Here is a 20,222-nt window from a genome sequence, read left to right on the forward strand (position 1 = left end):
TATTAGCATACCTAATATGAGCAGACATAAGAACAGTTGTGAATCTCAATCATCAACTTCCTAGTCCAATCCAAGAAAAAGAGAAGCAGATATACCTCCAACTGTTGGTCCTGAATCAAAACAAAATAGATTTTCGACCACATCTAATGCTACAGCTTTTGGTGGACTTCCCAATGATTACTTCTTTAAATCAGAGCCACACTGTGATATCAACAATTTCTTAAAGAACATAAAATTATTAATAATAGAACTCCTAAGAAATGAACGTATAAATAAATCTATCGAGTTTAATACTACTCTATCCCCTGAATATGAGAAACCTGATGAAACACATAATACATTTTTCCATTGTTCCAAGACCCAGACTCTACATTTGAATAATATAGATAATCTGGAACAAATCTATACCCAGCTTATGGACACATTGCTTACAAACATGAGGCCAAAGGATCTGGTTGGAAATTATGTGGGAGTCCACACAAACTGGAACTGAAAATAAGTCAATTCTCATCTCTCCCTGCTTTTACCTATGTCCCTCTTCCAGTAGATATTCAGAACAAGATAGCAGTGGTGGTTAATATACAAAATGATAAAGATAACAAGTGTTTTCTGTGGTGTGTCTTGGCAAACCTTCACCCAGTTCATAGGAAAAACAATCCAGAGCTAGTTAATCATTCAATGCAGTATGAGACAAAGTTTGAGCATTTTATGTCTAGTATCCAGTATCCTGTTGCTATATCTGATATAACAAAATTTGAAAACAGGCAAAATAACTCTTGGCAATCAATGTGCATGCCTACACAGAGAATAATTTTGTAAATCCTCTCAGAATAAGCAACATTAATAATGATAATGCTTCTGTTATTCATTTGTTACTTATTTCCGATGACAAGAATTTCCATTACTGTCTAATTCGTAATCTCTCTCGTTTGATTAGAAGCCAAGCAACCAAGCATAAAGGGATATCAAAATTTGTCATAGGTGTTTGACTGCATTTGATAATCGTATTCAACAGAAATATGTCAAATTTAATAATCCAGATATTGCTAACAAGAAACTTGTAGAGTACAAACAATACTGTGGTGAGAACACGCCTGTACGTGTGAGTATGCCCAAACCAAACTAGGTTGAGAAATTTCAAAACATAAGGCCCTGTTGAAGCACCCAACTATAATAATAGAAGATTTTGAAGGATTTCCCAAACCATTCAACTATTTAGACCCTGATCCTGAAATCTCCTTGACTACATCATGTCAGCTCCATGAGGTTTGTAGTTATAGTTATATAGTTCTGTGGTGAAATTCATTAGAACCTAATGAGCCTTATATATACAAAGGACCTAAACACTTTTTCCAAAAAATGAAGGAAGAAGGAAGAGGAATTGGTAGTGTATTTTCTGTGTCAAAACCAAGAGCATCATTATCTGCTGCTGAAGAGCAATTATGTGATGCAACTAAGATCTCCCCACAGTGCAATTCATATTTTACACATGAAAATAAGAAAGTTTATCACAATTGTCATTTCACAGGAAAGAATATGGGGTCTTTAGTAATAGATATAATCTAAAAATAAAGAGAGACAAATTTGTCCCCATATTATTTCATTATGGCAGTGGCTATGATTTCCACCATTTGGTTAAGCATCTCAATTATGATACAGAGAACATAGAAGTCCTAGCAGACAATCAAGAGAGATACATTCGTCTCAGCAAAACAGTAAAGATTCCTGGTGGCGCATTAGTAAGATGAGATTCCTAGACTCCATGAGATTTATCTATGCTGGATTGGATGCTCTTGCCAGAAAACTATCTGATGACCAGTTTTCCTAGTTTAGGCATAGAACATATTAGAGAAAATTGGTCTATCCATATGAATATGTAACTGACCGTACTAAGTATAATGATGAATCTCCTCCTCTACAAAAGGAGTTCTACAGCCAACTCATAGAAAAGAATATTACAGATAAAGATTACCATCATTCACAACTGATGTGAACGAAATTAGGGTGTAAGACACTGGGGGACTACCATGATGCCTATCTAAAATTAGATGTGACAATTTTTGATTATGTATTCCAAACTTTTAGAAAATTGTACATGAATATCTATGAATTGAACCCTGCACATTTTTACAGTCTCCCAGGGTTAGCTTGATCAGCTATGTTGTTGAAACCAAAAATCCAATTCAAGCTGATTACAGACATAGACATGCTTCTCTTCATAGAAAAAGCTATACGCGGAGGCATTATACAATGCACACAAAGATATGCAAGGGGCAACAACGTACATATAACAGAGAAGAATATAATCTAAATGAACCCTCCAGCTTCAAATTCTATGTTGATGTGAATAATTTGTATGGTTATTCAATGATTCAGAAAGTCTCCTATGGTGGTTTTGAGTGGATAAATCCTACATCAATAGATATACAAAATTTTGATCACACTGGGTATACTTTCTTTGCTGAGGTGGATCCTGAATTCCCTTATGATTTACACAATCTGTTTCCTGATTTGCCACTAGCTCCCAAGTTCAAGTGTCCACCTGAATCAAGACAAAAGAAACTTCTGTATGACTCTTGAATCTAAAGAGAAATATGACAGCCACTATAAGAATATCAAATTTTGATAGGGAAGAGAGTTCGTATAGTGCAAATTCGAAGAGTTCTTACATTGAAACATTCAGAGTCGTTAAAACCTTATATTGAAACTAACACAAGACACAGGACACTTGCTACTTCAGATTTGTATTAGGATTTCTACAAATTAAATAATAATGCAGTTTATGGTAAGACCATGGAGAATATTAGGAAGAATGTAGATGTGAGGCTCGTCTCTGATCCAAAAAAGTGTAATAAATTGGTGACAAATTAAAAATTAAATTAAGAACAGTATATCATGAAGATTTGTCACTCTTTCAAATGAAGAAGCCGTGGATCAAATTTTAAAAACCTATCTATGTGCGAGCTGCAGTTCTGGATATGTCCAAGCTACACATGCTGCAGCTTAACTATGATACAATGATACCTTTTTGTACAGATGATCTATCTCTTCTGTATATGGATACAAATAGTTTTATACATCACATCAAAACACTTAATATCTTTGAAGACATGAAACACCCTGAGTTGCTTGATTATTTTGACACATCCTCATACCTCTCTAGTTTTGGTATTTCTAACCGCAACAAAAAGGTGCCAGGAAAACTAAAGGATGAGAAAAGTAATGATATTATTAAAGAGTTTATTCGATTACCAGCAAAGATATATTTAATTAGATCAGAGAGAGACACTATCAAAAAGGCCAAGGGGATAGATAAAACAATAGCAGAGAACAAACTCTCCTTTGATGATTATTATCACTGCCTCACAACTAAGTCTCCCAAACTAAGGGAGGAAAGATGAATTCAAAGTGTTGACCACATATTGATTACAAATTAAGTGAGAAAAATTGCCCTGGATTCAGGAGAAGACAAGAAACAGATTCTCTCATGTGAGATACACGCATTAACTTGGGACACTATTGCCTGGTAAATGACAACGAATGTGATATTTTCCAATAAAATAAACGTGAATCTGTTTGAGTTTAGAAAACAAGCCATGGAAGTGCCTGTTGAGATAGCCTCACCAAATCTCACTAATCTCTTGTCTAAACTAAATGGACGGCTAATTATACACTTGAACAGTGTCATAACAGAATATAATGATGATACTTGTAAAATATTTTATATCTTCAATAACAATCTAAATTATTATAAATTCCCCATTGGTGGGAAATTACAATTTCCTACTAGTCCTAAGAACAAGGGTGAGATAAAAATGTTTACTGGGAGTAATATCTGTCGTATCAAATATGATAAGATGGATACTGCCAGCACATTTGATATATCTGCAAATCATTGTCTGTATATAGGGTTGCTGGGAGATTATGATAAACTGATACCTCTGTTTTTGGAGTTGAAAATTACCTCTCCTATAACACTGATTAACAAAAAAAAAATTCGGCGGATATCTTGGTATCCAACACGCGTTCTAAACATGCTGATTCAAAATATGTAAACCATTTGTCTGTAACACCCACCATTCTTGAGATATACGACATCAACCATTTATAGGTGTTTAACATTGTATCAAGGCAAACATCTCACAGACATAGGTTTCACTAGAGCACTTATTGCTACATGGAGTACTAATGAAAATGTCTTTAGCTAAGAAAATAGTAGAAATGCGTCTCATGACACATATTCTATATAGTAACATCTAGTTGAAGGTATAATACACATATAAAATATATATACTATATATATATAGAATATACTTCCTTAATTTGAGGTGTGTTTCGTTTGAATTTCTTGGCTGTAGATTTGCGTTTGTGCTGAGCATTTCGCATGTCACGCTGAAGTATCCAACAGTAATCGGGCAACATTGCTGCACTCCATCGACTCTGATATAGTGACTCCATCACCAAGATGTCCTGATGAAAACGTTCATCATGTTCGTCGTTGACTGAACCTAGGTTCTCGGGGAAGAAGTCAAGATGTGAGTCAAGGAGATGAATTTTGATGGACATGTTGCAACCCAGCTGTCTGTACGCACTAATGCACTTCTGTACAACATTCACAGTCAGCAGATTTATAATTTCCAAAGAAATAGGCTACGACTGACTTAAATGCCTCCCATGCATCTCTTTCAGTGCCAGCCAGTAAGTCCTGGAAGTGGCTGTCAGCAATGATCTTCCTTATTTGTGGACCTATGAACACACCTTCTTTCACTTTCGCATAACTCAACTCCGGAAACTTGTTGCACAGGTACCGAAAAGCATCTGAGTCATTGTCTAGTGCCTTCACGAAACTCTTCATGAGCCCCAGCTTCAAATGAAGTGCTGGCATGATAACTTTTTCACGCTCAACCAACGGCACATGAAGGACGTTTTTCCGGACGTTTTTCCTTCATGACTGCATTCTATCTCTGATCGGTCAATTCTTCTATATGTGGTGGTGCTTTCTATCTCTGCTATCCCACTCGCAGATGAAGCAGCATTACTTCTTCGCGTTCCTTATCCAACCGCGCAAGTTGCATGCACATGTCAAACAGATGAGCTGTGGTGACCACGACTTACCACTATCCACCTTCAAATCAAAGTATACGAGTTCATATGCTTTCTTCAGAAATGGTGTAAAAGACTTCCGATGGGATTTGTCTGTTAGATAGCCGCACACGTAGCAAAACAGATCTGGTGAATTTATGCAACCTCTGGATGCCATAATACACTGTTACTCAAAATAAAAGAGAAACAAATGAAAGTATAGTAATGCGATCTTGAAAATATTTCGACGTATTACATTAAGTATAACGGTTTTTACAAACGACGAAAAAAAATCGATGTTGCACGAAAAATAACGAAAAACGACGAAACATTTTTCGACGAACGGTATTCCATGAAAAATAAAATTTTGTCGATATCTTCCTAACCTGACGTGATAGAGCAAAATGGTTTTTAGATTTGAAATCAGCATGAAAAACTGCATTAGAAAACGTAACCATCATGTCAGATATCTACAGCTTGTTTATCAGTGTAATAAATAACCATTACCAAAATGCCTAATGATATTTTTGGTCATACAAAACACAATGATCACAGTGATGAGATTATTGTCCTTGATATTAGAGTTAAGAAACTACTTACTGATTTACGAGTATTAGAGGAAACTTTCAACTCTAGTCTCCAATCTGAGATAGCTAGTCTCCAATCTCTGTCTGGATCCTATTCTCAAAATTGATACTGAACTCAAATCCTTACTGCAAAATATACTAATTTGGCCTCTGTGGACGATCTTCAAAACTTAGAGGAGAGTGTAGGCAAATTAAAAAAATAGCTTGAGAGATTTCGACTAGCTCAAACTACTAATGCAGAACAACTGAAACAGCAATTGAATGATCAAACAAACGGTATTCGTATAGAACTACAAGCTATTATCCAGAGTTTCAAAACTCAAGAGGATTATGATAGTGTAATTGCTGGTTTGGGAGAGCAGTTTCAATCATTTGAGATTCCTACACTGGAAAATATAAAAATTGAACTACAAACAGATGAGCTGCATACAGCTATAACTAAAGTCCAAGCCAAACTTCAAATATTTGAAAATTTTATAAATAATCTACCTCCTGCAGTGAACTCAATGCCATTGCTCTTAATGTTACTAACATCAAACTACAGCTTGAAACTTTCGAGAATTTTGCTAAAATCCAAAGTACCATACAGTACCATACATTGAGTATACTCTGATAACCATGAAAAATGAACTTATGAGTGTCCACGAAACACTGGAATCAAAATTTCCTGGCATTACTGAAACTCTAAATATAATCCAGCAACAGATTACTAAGCTGGAAAATCTGAATTATCTCATTTCCATCATCTGATAGATGACATACAGAATAAATTAGAAACATTGCAGCAGTCAACACCTACACAAAATGACATAACACAACTCCAAGATGCCCTGAGTACTGTAGCTAATGCCACTGAATTAGATGCTGTGAAAGAAGCTCTGCCCATACTCCAGAATACTGTAGCCAGCTTACCAACTTCTCAGGAACTGAGAGCTGTGAAAAGAGCAGTAAATTGAATACTCAGATCTGAGGATATCAAGAACATGCAGGTGGAAATTGCACAAATTCAAGAAACTATTACCACTTTGCCCACCAACCAGATTGTCAGTGAACTTCACTCACTGTTTATGGAAATCAGAAGCCAAGTATACGATCTCACCAGCCGAAGTTCCAAATTGAGGCTCGTGGAGAGCTTACAGCAGATTATCCCAAATATTAAGCTTCAAATTGGGACCATAGAACAAATCAAGAATCAGCCTTTTTCAAGTTTCACCACACAGCTCCATGATTTGAAAGAGCAATTTAAACAATTGTATGTTGATGTGAAAATAAAACCTAGCTACTTGTAATGAGGTTGTTCGTACTATAGGAAAACACCTAGAATCAGTACTAAGCAGATTGGATAAAGCAGAATCTCGTCAATTCTTCTCTGTCGAAATTGTCAGACTTCACAGTGTTCCAAATACTCGTGGGAACTGGATATATGTTAAGGCTGGTAATATTTACAAATTACATTTTTATACACAGACTCATGAGTTTTTTATTAGTAGTACTGTTCAGTTTCTGAAGTTTGGATATTTGAAAAGGGGAAAACAATCTGAGGTCCCACTTTTCACCATACAAAGAAAAGATGGTGTGGTCAGAGCACTTCAAATACCAATAGCATATTGGGATAATACCACCAACATATATAAAATGCATGAGGATGAACAATTGTCTGTGTTTGATGTGGAAACTTGTGACCAATTGTTATTTGAAGTTAAACAATTCTATCCTGAGGATAATCCCTTTTATGTAATCTTCTCTCACAAGACTCAATGTCTAAACAAGATATAGTCAATGAACTACACAGACCTGCTCGTCGTAACTACAAACGACTATCTGTGGTAACAAAATAAATTGATGATCTGTGGCAAGCTGATCTAGTTGAAATGAACAGTGGAAATTTGAAAAATTTACATATAATAAATCATGGTTTTAAGTATTTGCTTACTGTAAATATGCTTGGGCTGATCCTCTGAAATCTAAAACAGGAGCTTGTGTCTCTGAGGCCTTTAAATCTATTTTTGAGCAAGGCAGAATACCCCATTACTTACAGACAGACAGAGGGAAAAAATAATTCTATATTTACCAAATTAATGAATCAGCATAATACTATTCAGTATTATTCCACATACAGTGATTTGAAAGCTAGCATAGTTGAACGTTTCAAAAGAACACTAAAAAATTATATGTGGAAGCAGATCAGTTTGCAGGGTGGTAAAAAAAAATATCTGATATTGTTCACAATTACAATATTAATATAAATAGAACCATATATATGAAGCCTGCTGAGGTAACCAAGTCTGATGAGGTACAATTAATTTCCACTGTTTACTGTCCCAAATATCAACAAACAACCAAGAAATCTAAGTACAAAATAGGAGATCAAGTAAGAGTTAGCAAATTGAAACATAATTTTGAAAACGGTTTTACTAAAAATTGGAGCAGAGAGTTGTACACTGTGGTTCAAGTTTTACCAGGGAACAGGCATACTTATATAATAATAGACAATTGCAATGAAATATGGAAAGGAAAATTTTATGAAGATGGACTCAGCAAAACTAAATATCCAGATACATATCTTATTGAGAAAGTATTACGTAGAAAAAAACAATAAGCTATTGGTAAAATGACTGCGTCTTCCAGAAAAAAGTTGGACCAACACAGACCAGGTAATTCTATTACAACAACATGGAATGTGGTAGACGTTTGCCTGATTTAGAAACTAGGAAATAAAATAAAGTTGAGTTACTACATAACAATATTAGATGTCTTATTGTATGCCTATTTGGTTGTGGAAAAACTACACTTCCTGTAGACAATTTTCTGCTTGCTCCCCATTGGTTAGATTGGAAGAACAGACACTTCTATCTGCGCATAGGTACTTTTGGATAAAAAATAAAGCCACTTGACCACTGTCTTGAAAACTCAGTTGTAGTCTTTGATGATGTAATTTTGGAAAATCAAAATGCAATTTACCCGGTGGAGGCACAAGTGGTTCGGATCCCACTTTAAACTGTAGGTCCAGTCCCGATTACCCTTACTGCGCATAAAGTGGACTAAAAACACCAAATCAAACCAAATCAAATCAAAATGCAATTTGTATTTCTTTCACTCAGGGTCGTCACAAGAGAATAGACTGTTTTTATCTGGCTCAGACTTATTTAAAGATTCCCAAACAGTTACTTCGGAATAATACAAATCTTGTTTGTTTGTTTCCTCAGGACCATAATAGTCTTAAACATGTATATGATGACTATGTAGGAGGAGATTTAAACTACAGTCAATTTTCGAAATTCTGCTATTATTTGTGGGAACAGAGATGATTTTGGATTTGTTAGAATGGACATGACTCGAAAACCAAACAATGGAAAATACAGAAACAAAATCAACTATTTTATATATGTTGAGACAATATGAGATACGTTGTGACGTTATAAATAACCTCTAAACAAAGAATGACAAAACATAAAATTGAAGACAATCTGAAATTACGTGACTATCTAGCCAAAAGATTTAAAGGCTGGAAATCTGAGAATCGTGGATACTATGAACAACACAAGCGTCAGGACCAACCAATTACTGCTATCAGCAATCTTTGTAGAGAAATTAAGAGTGTCACAGAACAAAATAAGGATCTCATAAATGAGCTAGTACCTCTTGCTGCTAGAAATTATGCATATTTTCCTGCTACAGCATTATCCAGTATTCACACTCCTCTAGTACTCCAACAACCACCTACTAAGGCCATAGGAGGACCTGAGAAAATTGAATTGGTCTCTTGGCAAGAAATTACCTAAGTAATGGGAAATTTGACAAAGATGAAGTGTTTGGATTGTATCCAACCATGGAGCTTAACGAGGGAGTAGTTTGGAAAATTAGAAAACTAGCGTCACATTTGAAGGGGATGATGTGAAAATCAATTTGGGTGAAAAGAATAGCCAGTTTTCCTGGCATTGTGGGACTGTGGGAACTCATCACCAAGAAACACCCCAAAGATTATACAGATGAAGATTATACCAGAGTTACTCAGAAATTTTGATACTGTCTGATACTTTGTATCAAAACAATGATACCAGTCAGAACAGAGTTAAATCTAACAGTGGGGACAAATACAAAAATCTGATCAAACCTATATGGAACCAACTCAATACTGGTAGTGGCATCAAACACTACAATACTCTACCCAAAGAGTTTGTGTGGGTGGATGATGTGAGAAAACTCATGGATAGATTGTTGGTTAAAGCAGGAGAGGAAAATGCTGGCAACAATAATTTCCATAATGAAAAAAATAGGCATTGTGGATATGATTAGTGCTAACCTAACCAATTTTATTGTAAATGACAGTAAAGGCAAAAGATACTTAACTAAAATTATCAATACTCTACCTCATAAATTCTGGAAGGGTAAGGGTTTAGTAATTAACATCATCAACAAACATGCATTTGAGATACACTTACCTGGTTACCAATAGTTTGGTCCAGGGACCAAACTGGAACAACGACTGGAGAGAGGAGACATAGGAGTATCTTTTGGATACAGCTTGATAAGACCATGATATGCCTACAACACTCACACTAATCATGATTCTCGTCATAAAGCTGATAAAAAATTGGAGCAAGCAGCAATTGGAAGACTAATGAGCAAAGATGCCTCATTGGGTGAAAGAATAGCAGCGTTAGGTACAACCATTGCTATGAATACAAAACAAAAATGTATATACATGTATATACTGGGTGATTTTTTAAACCTGACTCATTTGAATATCTTGAAAAAATCATCCTACAAAAAAATGTTCCAAATAAAAAGTTGATAGTTTGGAGGGGGAAGTTTAGTGGTGCAACAAAAGAACACCCCCTTTCCCTCTTGTAGGTGGGGCGGGGGGGGCAACTTTGAAATTTCAAATAGAAACCCCTATTTTTTTATTACAGATTCGGATTTTACGGAAAAAAATGCATAAGTTTTGTCTGAAACATTTTTTTTCGATTCGTGATAAATGGCGCTAAAATCGACAAATTTTCATTTCCTGAATGTTTTCACTGTAAAACCAATGTATTTCATATCGCAATTCATTTAAATTTAAAAAATAAAACATTTTTGTTCCATGACTTGAAATTGTTGTAAAACAAATACATTTGTTTTGAAAATACAAAATTACTCGACAATTTTTAACTCTAGATATCTCGATGGCTAGTAAACTACATTCATTTCTCAATTACATTAAGTGTTCAAAATGGTGACCTTCAACTTCAATACATTTATTGATCCGCGCTTCGAATGAATGTACACAACTCAAAAGTACCTCTGGTTCAATTATGGCACAAGCGTTTTGGATTCGCTCTATCATATTTTCACGAGTAGTTGGCAATTCTCTATACACTTTATCTTTTAGGTAGCCCCACAAAAAGAAATCTGGTGAAGTAAGATCTTGTGATCTGGCAGGCCAATTTACAGGACCAGCTCTGCCGATCCATCGGCCATTGAAGTCACGGTCGAGTACTTCACGTACTGCTCTCGAATAGTGCGCTAGACATCCATCCTGCTGAACCCACATGTTCTGTCTCAGTTCCACGTTAAGATCTTCAAGTAATATTGGCAGTTCATTTTGAAGAATGTCGCGGTACTGTTGACCATTCAAATTTCCATCAATGAAATAGGGACCGATCAATAATTCCACACCACACGTTTACAGTCCATGGATGCTGATGATCAACTTGGCGCAGCCAGTGCGGATTTTCGACACTCAAGTAATGCATATTATGCCGATTGATCGTTCCGTGGTTTGTAAAAGATGACTCATCACAGAACAATACCAGACGAAAGAAATTTGGGTTTATTTGTATTTGTTCACGTGCCCACTGACAAAACGTCACTCGATTTTGAAAATCATCGCCATGAAGTTCTTGATGCAATGACACATGATATCGATGATATTTATGACGCTGTAAAATCTTCAAAACACTGCTCTGGGACAATCCGGAATTTCGAGCTACTTCTCGCGAGCTGGCATGAGGATCATGGGCCACAGCAGCTAACACATTAATTTCATTTTCTTCTCCAGTAACTGGTCTTCGACGGCTCCTTTGTTTAGGTTTAACACTTCCTTCAGTAGTAAATTGATTGACTGTACTTTGAAACGAAGCGAAAGAACGCACCCTGTCTGGAAAACGCTGAGCATAAACAACGACAGCTTGACGGAGATTCCTGCCAGATTCTCCATACACGAGAACCATTTCAATCTTCTCTTCTACAGTTAATACATAAATTGATATTAAAAAGTATCAACAGCTTAATCAAATTAATCGCTCGGAGCATTCTTGTGATCTAAAAAACAATGATAAACAAACAATTATTTAACAGGAAAAGTCTAAAAAGGAACTGTTTCTTGACATTGTTTCATTTTTTATTTTTTTATTTTTCTGTTGTAGCTTTGTTAAACCACTTTGACACAACAATAAAAAAAATTAAACTAATATCGAATCTAACTTTTAAATGTTGTAAAAACAGTTCTTGATGCCAAAAAGAACAAAGCTGAACTACAAGAGCAAAAACGTCATAATCTGGCAATAGAGAAAAAGGGCAAGGAAATTAATGCTTTGAGAAAATATATAAAAATGAAACATTATCCAACTACTATTAAAAATTTGATTAAGTTACTGAGAATTAAATACTTCAGAGGTGTATTCATCTCAGATTCCCTGCCCATCAAGAGACCATATAAAAAAGAGTGTGGTGTAGTCAATTTGGATAGTTTCAAAAATCAAAGCACTCACTGGGTCTGTTATTACTAACAAGCTAATATTGCTTTTGTTTTTGATTCTTTTGGTGGAATACCTCCATTGGGTTTAGTCAGTTATCTCAATACTCCTAATCTCTTTTATAGTGACGAGCGGATCCAGGGTTTTGAGGATGTTAATTGTGGCCACCTATGTGTTTCAATGCTGGCCATCTTATCTCAAATAAATAAACCATCAATTGAAGATTTCCAGAGAGCACTGTGCCATGTAAAGCATCATGGGAGTATTTCATCTTACAGTGAGAATACAGTATTGAAACTCAGAATACACAATAATATTATCTATCGTAAATCATTAGCTCTTCGTGCTTTCTATAGTATGTATCTTATTCCCAATATCACAGAACACAATAATAGGGTTGCAGTAGGAAATGAAAAAAAATATTATCACTCCTGGTCAGTATAATCTATCAACATTACAAGCTCATCTGCCTAGAGGAGTGTTACTATCACAGAACTCTGTTGCACACAAGGTGGAATTAGTTTCTGCAACTGAAACAGTTGATCTGGGTACACTTGGTAAACTACTGGGTTTTGAGAATAACACAAAACTTGATCCTGCCATTAAACACAGAGGTGGCAATATTCCTAAATTCTTGGCCATAGAGGCTCTGAATATCCATTGTAATGTAGCAGAAGGAATGATTTCTAATTCTGATGGCAACATAGGCAGTCACAAACAAACTGGAATCATAGCAACGTTTAAACCAAATTCTGAGTTTATGGAACCTATCATCTACACACCCTCCTCAGCAATCTATTTTCCAGTATCTCACAATCGTATAGACTACATAGAGTTGGTAGTAACCAATGAAAAAGGTGAAGTAGTAGATTTTGCAGGTGCCTCCACAACAGCAATCCTAGAAATTTATATATAAAATAACCATTAACATAGAGGATATTGAGAGTTACGAATTACAGTCTTTCCCTCCCAATCCTCGTACTCTTGCTAATCTCCATGATCCAAGTCGTGAGATTGAGATAGATTTGAACGTTGGTGACAGTTTTGTACACCCTCACTGGGCTGATTTGTGTATCAAATTTGAAGTAGTAAGCAATTAAAATGGTGAGGCATTTCCTTCTGGTACAAATATAAAACTAGTAGATAATTTTGTGCCACACTTGTTCTCTCAAGTGGAAATTAGAAAACATGGTACTGTGATAGATAGAGTAGACTATCCAGACATTACTTCTACTGCCATAGGAACACTGAAATTCTCCAAAATAGATGCAACCTATTACCAGGCAAGGGGATTTGAATCAGGAACCAGTGCCCTGACAAGGAACCTCACAGTGCGGTTCCCAATGCGTCTGCTGCCAGGTTTCTTCTCAGAGTACAAGGACATCATATGGAAAGGTGCTTTGAGAATCACTTTTCGCAGGGCAGCCAATGATAATTATGCTCTGATGCTTTACAGTACCTTGAATGCAGATGGTACAACACTCCCCAATACCTCACCTGAAACAGCCAAGTGTATCATACGTATGTTTGTCATCAACACAACAAAAAGAAAACAAGTAGTAGTTAATGACAGAACAAATATCAAATTTGTGTGTGAATTCCATGAGCCTCTGCCTGACAACACTTGATGTAGTGTTATTCTTATTGAAGAGAAAACTTTTGTTTATGATGTGAAGAATGAGAGAATCAGAGAAAAATGTTAGTTGCTAAAAAATCTTTTCATTTATATAAGACCATATTACTACTGTCTGATGAACTTTTAACTCAGTTCTAACAATACTACAGGATACATTAAAAATAATATCCACTTTTATTAATACTAAATAGTCAAAGTACATATAAACAAAAATAACTAGTAATGAAGTAGTCAGTAGTTTTTCATATCAAAGGAACTCCCTAAGTACCATCCTCAAACAAAGCTAGCCACCTGTTTGGAGCATATCCCCAATTGTACTCTCAAACAATCAACAGAGTCACGTGACCCTGAGAGTAGCATATTCCCAAGCCAGACATTCAAGAATTAAACTCTTGTTAATCGTCCAAGTAGGAGGATTTAGAATTCTTAGCATAATTAGACAATTTGCTACACTTAAAAATTAGCTAAATCCACAAAAAGATAGGAAAATATAGCTTATAGCTTAATTGAGGCCAAAATAGACCATACTGTCAATTGACCTTGGACAATGTCGTCCGCAGAAGCCCACAACTCCTTCTATTATTTACATTTAAACATTTTCGAAAATTCGTTGTTTACATTTATTGCAGGTTTACTTTTCTTGCTAAAGTAATTTATTCTAGCCCTATTTTGATATTAAATTAATTAAAAGTCCAAGGAAGTTGCTTCCATCTGGAAATTGATTCTCGCTTCTTGAATAAAACCAAACACACTTTTGTGAAAAATATAAAAATTAGGATGAAATTGTGATTCTTCTGTGGTAGACATTTGTTATTCGTCCACATTTCGACTCAGGTATCTTTCTCAAGGTACACTTCCATAAATGTTACCTGACCGCCCTCAATTATTTCTAAGTCCAGAAATCGTTAACGTGGTAACATAGCTCTTGAGAAGCAGCAGAGAGTAGCCAACGGGACCCTTTACTAGTCGAAATTCGCAGTGATACAGGATTTACATTCTTGCTTATAACATGCAGTCAGAAATCAACATACTAATAGAGAACAAAACGGAAATCTTAATTATGAGGAATAGAGTACTTGCGTTTCGGAATGATAAAATTGGAAGCAGAAACTATTGTTAGGTTGGAAACACTGCACTCGGTATTGTTCTACCTGAAGGAAATCACTGTCAAGTTTGAACGCAAATAGGCATACTTACGAATAGTTCAGGCAAATTAAATTGAAGAATTCCTTGTAAAGAACTCTGCAATGAGCAGAAGTTTATTTTTCTCACCAAATTGTGATCATCACAGACAAAGTTCTAGCACGCGTAATCATCTATGCGTTTCGAGACGTTTCTTACCAGAGATGTTGTGGAGATTAGGTGGTAAAATTCACGCAAGGGAGCAATTATTCTTCTCCAAGGAATTAAGGTTCGCGAGCTTAAATCCACAACCGCCCAAAGTTTTTTTTTAATGTAATTAATGAATTTAGATACATTGAGTATAAATTGTAGTAATTAAGTTCAATATTTTTTTTCGGAATGTTCACAATAATTGATTCGGTGTAGAATTCAATTAATGTTTCCATCTGCTCAGCTTCTTTGTTTCTTTTTTCCTGAAACTATGTTTCAAGATATACCATTCAAAGATAATATTTATATCAACACACTCAGTTTTCACTCAATCTGGCATTGATGTGAAGAGCCTGTAATTATTTTAAAACTAATTGGCAAGACATATTATTATTATTTGCTCTAAGTAATTATTTTTATTATATTCTTTAAAAAACAATGGGAACATTTATCAATTTGGTTCGAAAGTATTCATTGTTGTCTTCAGTGCATACCGAAAATTGTTGTCAGAATCCAAAATAAAGTATTCGGTCAAACAAGGAATGTGATGACTAATCTATCCTTCGTACGTGGTTTCTGTACCTACACGCAGTGACGGCACCAGCCTAAAATAAGTGAGGGGCTACAGATTTCAGAGTCAAATTCTTGGGAGTAACTATTACCAGTTAAAATGTAATAACGTAATACTTTCCTACGGTATAATTTAACCAGTGACATACACGTATTTCAGAGTCAAATCCAAAGATAAATCACTGAGATGTTATGCTGTATTCCCTTCCATAGGTACGAATCTTTAATATGAAATAAAATACAATAAGAGTATTGTTTCCTTTTCCTAAGTCATTATCGAGAGGGATATCACATACTTACTATTCATATGAACAGTATACAAAATACTAACTAACTCTCTAGCCTTCTTAAACCCGAATGTTCATAGCTGCAGCAACACAGGCCTTCCATCATTCCCTATCTTGAGCAAGATCTATATACTCTTTTCCATCCCTACCAATTTCCTTTAGGTCCATCTCAACGTTGTCCCTCCATCTTCGTCTTGGCCATCCTCCAGGTCTCTTACCATCAGGGTTCTCAACAAGAATCCTGTAAACTCCTCTTTCCTCTCCCATTCGTGCCACATGGCCTGCCCACCTAAGTCTTCTTGATTTAATTATTCTAATAATATCTGGACAGGAATACAAATTATGTAGTTCAAAATTATGTAACCTTCTCCACTCACCTGTCTCCTCATCCCTTTTAGGTCCAAAGATTTTCCTAAGGATCTTATTTTCAAATACTCTCAATTTATGTTCCTCTTTCAATGTAAGGGACCAAGTTTCACACCCATATAATACTACAGGCACAATTACTGTTTTGTATAATTTAACTTTTAGTTTCTTAGATATTAAACGAGAAGACAAAAGTTTATGAAGAGAGAAGTAACATGCATTTCCTGAATTAAGTCTACTTTTTATTTCCTCTTTAATATAATTTTCATTTGTTAATATTACTCCTAAGTATTTGAATTTGGAAACTGGTTCAAACGAGTTGTTATCAATAATTATATTTTGATTATTACCTAACACTTGATTTCGGCCTGTAAGCATATATTTAGTTTTCTCTTTGATAACTTCCATACCTATCTCTTTAGCAGTTTTTAAAAATATTTTAGCATTATTCTTCATTGTATTTATATTATCCCCTAATAAGTCTACATCATCTGCATATGCTAACAACTGAGTCATAACATTTAATTTTAGTCCTTCGTTAGTTTCATTTACCTTCCTAACAGCATATTCTAAGGCAAAATTAAAGAGCAATGGAGATAATGCATCTCCTTGTTTTAACCCATCATGAATTGTAAATTTGTCAGACACATTAATACCCACACGAATTGTACTTTCTGTTTCACTGGTGCATTTTTTATCATACTAACAAGCTTCTTAGGTATTCCAAACTCGACTAATATATTATATAATTTATCTCTTTTGACCGAATCATATGCTTTTTTTAAATCAGTGAATAGCTGATGGACATTTTGATTATATTCCCACTTTTTTTCAAGTGTCTGTCTGATGTGAAAAATTTGATCTGTAATTGATCTGTTACGTTTAAATCCACATTGATAATCACCTATAATTTCATTAACATATGGGGTTAGTCTTGTTAAAAGAATGTTAGATAATATTTTTTATGTTGTTGAGAGTAGAGAAATTCAACGGTAATTATTGCAGTTCATTTTATCACATTTTTTAAACACAGGAACAATTATGGATACACTATATATATTTTTTCCCCTCTTTCCCCCTCTTTTATCTGCGGCTTGGGGAAAAATTAAATTGATTACTCTCTTTCATGGCAGATCTTAACGTAATCAGTATTAGAGTGGCCCTCCCTATTAACTTTGTTTGCTTTTAACTTCTGAACTAATGATCGCAGAAAGCTTGGATTTTTTTCCCCATTCTACTCGGCACATAGCCTATGCGCTTACCCCTATTGAATTCGCGTTAAAACTGCTCTGTCACCCGCTTGTTCTTGACGTCGTACACGAAGATCTTCTTTGCGATCATCATCAGAGCCATCTAGGAGAAAGTGTCGGAACTCGGTGAAAACTCTTATATTGGAAGAATTCAACATTTTCAACACACTGCCAGCAATAGGGGTTGACAGTAAGCGTTAGACAAAGTACTTTGGAGCTGAATGTATCTTCCTTAAAACGTCGTATGTTGCTAAAATGTATTTAATTTACATATTTCTCGTATCACCGTATGTTGTTCTACTAGACTCCTTCAAGAAAATCGCCAATTAGAGAAAGCACAACAGCAAAAGGGGTTAACAGGACGCATACAATGATACAGCAATACGTAAATTGTCGGTTTCTTCAATCCAGACAGATGGGTTGAATTGAAACTGGAATATTTTGCATTTTACGGTAATAAAAAATGGGAGGGGAGACGAGCCGAGCTGACTGTGCCCCCCTCCCCGAGTTCGATACCAGGTGAAAGCACATGCCACTATAAACTGCACAAGAAATAAGGATGAAGCTTCTTTCCATGTAATAAACCTTGATCTATACAGTTGTACAATATGGCAATGGATGGATGTTATTTTTTCTCTCTTTTTTTGCGAGCGTAGCGGTGTGTTTCCGCTTATTTCAATGCCAGCGGCCGTGATATGCGACATGCATGCGAAGATGGGGGAGACCAGAACGAATAATTCACATTTCGATTTCAATACTTTTGCTGCTTACGATTCACCTGCTATCTAGAAAGTTCCGTGGGCACTGGACTATAATTTAAAGATGAGCAGGAAAGGAGAGAGCAATCTTGTCTGTGTGATGAAAATTATTTTACATGCGGCTAAACAAATTTATCATGCATACGGCTGTCTCGTGATGTGAGGTTGAAAGCAGGCAAGCGTGTGTTTCTGTGTTGTTTCATCTCGACTGCACTTAGAAGCATTAACATTATGACTGTGTTTTCAGTATTGCAGAATATATTTATATCACCTAACCGCTGTCAATTAGCATAGAAACAGATTTAACTATAAGTTCGCTATAAAAATCTGGTACAAGTAAAGGCGAAGGCAGCTGACTTGTTAACCACCCTAACGGTCCAGTGCCGAAGTTGGAAGCAAAGAGGGGGCAAAAAGACATCAGACAGGTGCTCCTGCTAGATTGTACATATCTAAAAATACCTTCTTACAGAAAATGGGGTGATAGGAGAGGGAAAAGGTGTTGTACGTATGTCGCTACCCGAATGTACAGAGAGTATCGAGCTTCTTCCAATCCTCAGCCTAAGGGAGAAAATCAATTCACATAGGCAAGAAGAAGAATGACTAACCTATAGTCCATTTCACCTTTTGTGTTGTTCAGTGTGTGTGTGATTACGGCAAACAACTAAGTAACTAACTCTCTATTCTTCTTAAACCTGAAGGCAGCAAATACAAGCCTATCCTGATCTGAGGGGATCGAGACTAACGTATACATGTGATCGCTTGGCATACTTTTTTCAAATAGGATGATAAGGTACTCGTAGCCAAATGATGTCATAGCTCGTGCAACCCCTGGGGTTCTTACAGTTCGAGTACTCTTGACGCTTGAGAGAGAACTTCCATGCAATGTCGGTAATAAAATGCATGTATGGAATCTAAGGTAAAGCCGGGAGCCAGAGTTTCAGGCAAGCACCAGGAAGCACATATATTTTGATGAGTGCAAAAATATTCTTAAAAAAGTCACAAGAACTGAATCTCTCGGTCTAGGCATGGGATGCTTAAAAATTTCTGCTATGTCAATTTTGTAAATATTGCAGACAGGCACAAGGTTTTGTGCGTGGACATTCGTGACCTTCACTTGATGGCCAATTTTATTCATTTTATTTATTAAACCAACCCCCCTCCCCCTTGAACTTAGAACCACCAAACTTGGTATAGTATTCTAGAGACTCCCAATGGGGAGATTTTTCTATTTATTTTTGCGCTATCTCTCACCGTTTTCGAGATATTTGCTATTATATTTGCTATTTTATGTTGTTTTTTTAAAAAATTCTAAACTTAAAAAATTTTGACAGAGGGTCAAATTGGGTGAACAGCACAGATCAGTCAGTACTGTAAGAGCGGTCGAAGAGTGAGGACACGCTGTCGCAGCGCCCCTCGTAGATTGCGCAACACTTTGCAATAAGTGATTACATATTGAGCGTCTTTTGATTGGTCAGAAAAAAATCACACCATATTGCGCAACGCTTATCATATCCAAAGTGACATTTCCAAGCGAGGAAGCAACTGTAACGCAGCTTAACATTCGTACCTATGCAGATGAAAGGGGATAACGTGGAATTGGCTTCCGAAGTATTA

General features: G+C 35.8%; 1 protein-coding gene across 1 annotated transcript in view; it reads left to right on the top strand.

Annotated features, from left to right (window-relative positions):
- The window catches only part of LOC145993912 (inter-alpha-trypsin inhibitor heavy chain H3-like), a 473,549-nt gene that overhangs the window by 345,067 nt on the left and 108,260 nt on the right, over positions 1-20,222 (top strand). The window lies entirely within an intron of this gene.

Source organism: Lepisma saccharinum, chromosome 10, assembly GCF_977018435.1.
Source record: "Lepisma saccharinum chromosome 10, izLepSacc3.1, whole genome shotgun sequence".
In the NCBI taxonomy this organism is placed as follows: Eukaryota; Metazoa; Arthropoda; class Insecta; order Zygentoma; family Lepismatidae; genus Lepisma; species Lepisma saccharinum.